Source organism: Octopus bimaculoides, chromosome 10 (assembly GCF_046866305.1).
Source record: "Octopus bimaculoides isolate indiv1 chromosome 10, ASM4686630v1, whole genome shotgun sequence".
Taxonomy (NCBI): Eukaryota; Metazoa; Mollusca; class Cephalopoda; order Octopoda; family Octopodidae; genus Octopus; species Octopus bimaculoides.
In genome coordinates this window covers 6583153-6590873 of record NC_142937.1, presented here as the reverse complement: position 1 = coordinate 6590873, position 7721 = coordinate 6583153, and the positions used below count along the sequence as shown (strand labels likewise).

The window sequence follows — 7721 nt, the reverse complement described above, 5'->3', positions numbered from 1 at the left end:
TTTGTTTTTATTTTCCGATCGCATGCAAATGGTTGCAGGCAGTTTTCTGACTAACTTGAAGTTCTTTTGCCAGTTCTCGAGTGGTTTTACGTGGATCTTTCTTAATGACAGTCTTTAATTGACCGTCATCGATGACAGATGGGTGTCCACTACCTGCACGATCTTCAAGGCTCAGGTCTCCACTGCGAAATCATTTAAACCATGTTCGAGCTGACCACTGACTGGTCATTTCCTCACCAAACATTTCGTTGATATTGCAAACAGTTTCAGCTGCTTTACGTCCTTTTTTGAAGTTGAATAGCAAAATTGCTCGAATATCGCGCTTTGACAGTTCCATTTCAGATGATTGTAACAATGATTAAAAAAAATATCAATGTTAATTTATTAATGCATTTGGGCAAGTCTATGTCTGTATTATCAGACAATTGCAAAAAAATGTTTAAAAATTTCAAAACTCTGCAAAAATCCGGTACAAATTCTTGAACTATATATATATATATATATATATATATATATATATATATATATATATTATTTACATTATTTACAATTGGCGGATATTTGTCCTCATCTTGTTAAATTTAATTCATCATCTTTTAGTCTTTACAGATGTTTTACAATGATATCAAAGTTTTCATGAACTGCTTTTACAATCTCTATTCAGGATCTCTATCGGGCTTCAGATTCAGATTTGATAACTATTGATATATTTCATCCAACAGTGTGCTGACCGACTGAAGGACACCGAAAAAATTGCCATCAACACATCATAGTTAGTACCATGCATTCCAACCAAATTGAGAAAATTATTATGGCAGTTTACAAAATTAGCAGCTGTCTTTTTCAGTATTCCCTTGTTGAATCACTTCTATCATACTTTCAGTATCTTTGCGTTTTAGTTAGATAAACTCTGGAAAAGACACTTGTTCAAAAAGGTTGCCTCCTTAAAATCAATATGAATATAACGAACTTGCCACATGCTATCTATATGTTTGATCTTGAGTAGAGTTAAACAGGAGGCAAGAATATTTGGCCAAATGAACAAATGCTAAGTAATCGTTTGTGGTGAACTTCAGAAGCGATCAGCTGAGTATATTCATTTAATTCTAACGGAGAAATTATGGTGTTCTTCCAGGATTCTTTCCTATGCTATTGAGAAGCACTTCTCTGAAATCAAACCCTATCAATGATTCTAGTAATCCCAGCTTCGTGTTATAATTCAACTAATTGTTTTCCTGAACCTGTCAATAGAATTCTGTCAACAACGCAGTGCAAAGTTTTGCTAAATTTTCATGTAATGAGGAACTCTGTGGAGAAGATATCTCCATTTTCTATGCAATTTATCTTGATGCTCTATGTTAATGATTCCATTATTTTCTAAGAATATTTCTATGGCTCTGATTTTAAAGATACTTCAGACTGAATGTAAACATTTCTGCCTACAGGATATCTGAGAAAATTATTTTTTTCTATATTTTTACAGACTCCAGGGAACCTAGATTGTAGTACAGAATCGCATCTCATATAGGCTGAGCTGTTTTCCTCCATTTTTTTTATTCAAAAGTTTTGTATTTTCTGCTTCTTTAAAAACACATCTGGTTCTTGAAGGACGTTCAATTCTCCGTCTGATACATCGGTGGGTTGGTTTATATTCATTTTTCTTGCAGTTAGTACCGATGAAAGAATGTGTTGTTCAAGTGCCAAAAAAAAATTGATTTTTTATTCCTATATTTTTTAGCTTCTGTTTCTTGTTTTTTCCTTTTATTCCTCTCTTCTGCCGCACTCAGTTGAATTAAAAAAATATTGCACTCTTTGATATCTATAGGGAAAATATCTCTCATATAACCACATTAGGTCTCTGACGCTTATATCAATTGCTCCACCAATTAACAAGGAGTATTTTGACGTTTTAAAGTCAACTAACTTCTTCTGCAAAACCATAGCAATAATATTGTTTATTAAATTAATGCTTTTTGTTCGATGTAAATTAACATTTTCAAACACACTTCTTTACTGCAATTTGTTATTAGATAAATTTCTTGATCTTCCGATTGAAAACTATGGTAAGGTGCTGTTTGTACCCTAAATTAATTTCAAAATTTTCAATTCTGTATCTTGTGTTCAAGATTTTGCAAATATATTAGCTTTCTTTCTATATTTTGCAGATTTTTGATGGTCATTTCGAGTAGATTAACGGATGTTTGTTTGTACAGTTACTACACTTACATACGAAACTATTATTATTCCACAAAAGTTATTAAGCTTTGCAAAATATTCTGATGGAAGTGAGTGTAAGTTATGTTTACTTTGAGGGTGAGAAACTGTCAGATATTCATGGGATCTTCCTTGACTCTCTAGGTCCCATCCAATGTACACCATACACAGCTTATTGGTCACGACTTCAGTTTAAAGAGAAAACCGTATGATATATCTGCGTTATACAAGCATACGTTGCCTGAAGCAACAGCATTGACTTTAAGCTAGCAGGATCAAGAATGATATGAAAATAATAGAAACCAACGTTGAGTTGGATTATTTAGATAAATATAAAAGACGTAATGCTTGAAACTCTCACTGAGAAATCTTAGGTAAATATAAACAGGTGGTTATTAACTTTAACACGGTCATTAATTGATAGCAACCACTTGGCCTGTTAAAAAGTAGGTAGTCAAGGAAGTGCATTCCAAATGGTAAATAGTGTTTACCAAATGGAAATATTAGATACTGAAACAAAATCTATTGGATCAACGTTGTACTTAGTGCCGAAATTTGGATTTGAATCATACAATAACATTTAAATCTTACTGATGCATAAAGTTTGAAAAGAACAACCTCTATATGTATACACACACACACACACACAACAGGACGTGCACGCACGCATATATTAATAAGAGAAAGAGCTCAGAGCCAAATGGCAGGACGGAGAAGTTGAAAGGAGATTGATAAGATTACTGGATTGAAGAGGAACTACACAAACTGGGTGGAAATTCCACGGTGTAAGTCAGCATATTTGAGAACATTTGTATACTAAGCACAGGCAAGGGATTTCAAACAAGATATTGCTTTTAGTCTTGTGTGTGTGTGTGTGTGTGTGTGTGTGTGTGTGTGTGTGTGTGTGTGTGTGTGTGTGTGTGTGTGTGTGTGTGTGTGTGTGTGTGTGTGTGTGTGTGTGTGAATAAGCAATCCCAATCCCAATATATTTTATCCGCTGGATAAAGTCTGGGTTCGCTTCGCTAGATTATCAATATTTTATCGAGAGTATGTCCAAGGCAATTACAATTTTTTTTATTACTACAGTCAATTATACATCTTTAATTTAAATGTGTCCGACGCACGTTTCTGCTGTAGAGACGTCTTACAGTTATATTTGGACCAGTTATATTCATCTGGTTAGTCTATGCAACTTTATTCAAGGTCATCCGACTGTCCTGGTTTGAAACGAACTAAAGATGTTTAGGTTTACCTAGCATTATATTTGTTTGGGGAATGAGAAGAACATTTAAAACCCTAATACAACTATAAACATTATTATCAAATTGACCCATAATGACCCTAGGTTTCAATTTGGAATCATGAATACTAAATTAGGTTAGAGTATATTTATAACCGCCAGCCTTGAGTGGATTAAGGAGTTTCAGAGATATTAAGTGTAATTATTGGTCACGAAATCAGATATAAGTTATATATATGTATATATATATATATATATATATATATATATATATATATATATATATATATATATATATATATATATATATATATATAGATAGATAGAGAGAGAGAGAGAGAGAGAGAGAGAGAGAGAGAGAGAGAGATAACTTATTTGTGAGGTTGATTCGAATCTTTCCTTATATAGTCATTATATAGGATTTAATTTACATATAGGTTTCGTCATTCTAGATGTGTAGTAAGCATTTCAAATACGGATTTTTACTACTTGATATAAGCAAAATAGATACTACATTTGCAGTGTAAAACCAAGCATCTCCTGTTTACCTGGTGCTTAATTAGAAATCCTTTCTATGGAAATATTTGAATGCCTTTCTGTAAAGGTGTGGACACCTTCGGGGGTTGTTTTTGCTTTCTATTTAGCAACTGGTGTTTAGACGAGAAAATATGGAGTATTTCTTCTATACATAAATTGCATTTTTCCCCGATTACATAAGGTTGTGCTTCAACCATCATTTCCCATTCTATATTAAAGTTAGTGTTATTATTAAAGGAGCGGATAAACCCTCTTAAGCTCTTGCTATGCATTTTCCCTATATCTCTAAATAAAGCTAAATGACTTGCCAGTCTCGCCTTGAAATTCGTCTACCATGCCCAATATAGATGGGCGAAATCCACTAGATGTAACCCTACACCCGTATACTATATTTTCCGTTAGACATTGAGCGTTTTGGGACAGATTTTTTCTTGTCCAGCTACAAAGATTTTTATTGATAGCAATCCTGCTTGTGTTAATGGGACCAGAATTAGATACCTCTTCTGTTTTTCTATCTACAGATCAACTAGTGTTTATATTTCATCTATAGACATGAGTTTCTGTTTTATTTTGTCTACCGTTTACTATTTCTGGGCCAGCTACGCTAGAAATTATACCGGTTGTCTCCCTTCCACTGCTCTTCTCTATTTTGGTGTACGTTTCTCTTTCATTGCCTGCATTGACTATCTACCTTTTCAGCTCGATGTGCGTGGTTATCATTAGGAGTACTCTTATTATTATTTTTATTACCTATTTTACTTCGTTTTCTTTTTTCTATGGTATTCAGACATTTTCATAGTGATATGCTTCGCTATAATCTGCAAGTGGAGATTGCTACTCTAATAGCATGCCGGTTAATGATTCTATGGTATTTATTCGATTTCGGAAAATGTCTATCTGTAGCGGTGAAAAATTTCGCCAGGGTGTTAGTAGCTATTTGCCTTCTGAATGCATTATAATATAGTGTAGCCCTCGATTTACTTGTTCTTTCGTTTGGGGTCATTGATATTATTGGAAGTTGGCTTAGTTTTGTGAAAATGATCCATTTTCTAAGGGGTTTGGATCTCATAAAACATGAACGTGTAACATCCACAGCAATTTTCTAAGGTTATTTCACTTTAATTTTCTATCGATCTATCTTTTAATGCAAAAATTTATAGATCTTCATGACATTCTTTTATTATGTCAAACATCCCGACTCTGCCTGCAATTTAAAACACAAATGCAGAATATTACAAACCTTCACCTCTTTTTCTCTTAGTCTCTTCTTCTTCAGATGTGTGTGTGTGTGTGTGTGTGTGTGTGTGTGTGTGTGTGTGTGTGTGTGTGTGTGTGTGTTTCTCCATGCACATTTTGGCAGAAGGCCAGCAAATCCAGGTGAGGGAGTAGGTCGATTACATCGACTCCATTGCTCAACTGGTACTTATTTTATCCACCCCGAAGAGATGAAGGGCAAAGTCAACCCCTGCGGAATTTGAACTCAGAACGTAGAAGTGGACGAAATGCCGCTAAGCATTTTGCTCAGTATACTGACGATTCTACTAGCTCTCTGCCTTAACTTGTAGAATAATATCATAAATAACTAGCTGAACTACCCGGCGTTGCCCGGGTTACAGGTTTTTTTTTGGGGGGGGGGTTAGATTAGTAAACAATAAATATAAAGATGTATTTTCATAATTACTTCAAAACATCTATATTTTATTTTTTTAAATATCCAAATTGTAATGATAATAGACTTTCGAAATGAAAGTCTGCTCGTAGTATTTGCTTGAAAAGTTGTTCACTTCAATGTATAACCGTCCATATGTTTTACGTTGATGAGAGTTCGTTTTGCGTTATATTTTCATTAAGCTAAATAAAACTGTGCTACTCAGTTTTTTTTTTAATCTGAAAAGGTATTCATGTGTTGCAGGTTATTTTTGTCTTGCTTACTTTTGTACGATTATGATCAGATTTTAAGGAAGTATTCTGGTATTATATGCTGCTAGCGGGACCCGTAAATATTTCACGGAGCTAATGGTAAACTTATTGGGTTATCTGAAAACTTTATCCAAAAAAGACCTGAAAGCATAGCCTGTGTTGTGTCTGTATCAAAAGATAGTCATTCATCTGCTAATCACTGAAAAGTGAAGGAAATTGGAATACGATGATTACTTAATGCACACGTTATATATACTTTATGCACAATTTTATAGACTTAATACACAACACACTCTCTCTCTTTCCCTGTCTTTCTCTCTCTCTCTTTCTCTCTCTCTCTTTCTCTCTTTCTCTCTCACTCTTCGCCTTACCCTCTTTATCTCTCTCTTTTCACTTTCGCTCTTCGCCTTTCTCTTCAACTAATCACGCGAAAGCGTTACAGACGGGCTAAGTAACGGAGGAAAAGGTTTTTTTTAAATTGCACATTTCACTCACCACCATCTCTCCCTCCCCTCCCTTATCTCCCCTCCCTTATCTCCCCTCCCCCTCCACATCTCTCTCGAGGTCGTTAAAATAAAGTACCAGTCAAGTATAAACATAAAAATTCTCCCAAAATTTCTGACACGTGGCTATGTTAAAAACATATCTTATTGTATTAAGATTGGTGATACGTGCCTTTTATGAGATATTGTCAGTATTTAGCGTTCAAGGTGCGTAGGCTTGCTTGGATGGTTAAGCACTTCACTTGGCAACTTCTTGGTTCCGTTTTCAATACTACTACGCAGAACATTGGGAAAGTGTTTCCTACCATAACTTTGCGTTGTAGACACATTTTTTGGAGAAGTCCATTGGAGGGGCCGTTCCTGCTTGGGGTGGTTGGCGTTATCTGCCGCACGGTTTAACACCATTTCGCTTTTTTTTATGTCCTGAGTTGCATCTTTTGCTTTTAGGGCCAGGTAACAGTCCGGAGAAACTTCTCTCATTCCCCACACCAATCTTGGAGATCATGAAAAGAAAGGACCAGAAGTACCGAAGTGGTTGTATCAAGTATCCAGCTAATGGAAACTGTAATGGGCTGGAATGGTGTATTTAACTATGATTAAATTTGTTCCAGGTCAGTTCTGATCATATAATCTAACAATCAATGCGTTGGAACATACCGCTTTGAATTTAGACATAGTGTACCCTAAACCCCATTCTTTATTGTGCCCTTTCTACTTCCTTTCTAAAATAGTAGAATGGGATGTTGGAGAGACCATGCATCTTATTCTAACAGATTTAGCGACCAAGCAGAAGCCCATTCATTGGCTGAATAAAAGTGACATTTTGTAGTTAATAGTGGCTATATATAAGAGATGCAGTTCCAATAAAAATTTTGTTTGGTCTTTTTTCTGCCTATCTTTATGTGTCGAAATATAGTATAAAACTTGTGGTACTTCAATTGTGATGTTAGCTTCGTTTCTTGCTTTGGCATAGCTGGTGCTTATTCCGTTAGATTTTATTCGTAGCATTTTCTTCTTTTAATTCGCTTTTACTGAGATCTGCTACACTTAAGCGATAATTCTGTTGTATTAGGTATGCATTTTTATTTACTTTGATTTTCTTATCAAAACAATTATACAATTTTTTTTTCTTTTGCAGTTTTATGACATCAAGTTGCAAAACCGAATGAAAAAGTGGCATATAATACAGCCGCATGTGTAGGAGGAGTGAAACAGGGAGATAGAGAAATAGAACCCAAGTGATATATATATACATACATATATATATATATATATATATATATATATATATATATATATATATATAT

General features: G+C 34.6%; 1 long non-coding RNA gene across 1 annotated transcript in view; it reads left to right on the top strand.

The window, feature by feature from the left end:
* Window positions 1–7687, top strand: part of LOC128248872 (uncharacterized) — a 48637-nt gene extending 40950 nt beyond the window's left edge. Inside the window, exon 3 of the long non-coding RNA XR_016243271.1 lies at window positions 7553–7687. This is a non-coding gene — a long non-coding RNA (uncharacterized LOC128248872). The remainder of the gene's footprint in view (window positions 1–7552) is intronic.
* The last annotated feature ends 34 nt before the right edge of the window (window positions 7688–7721 follow it).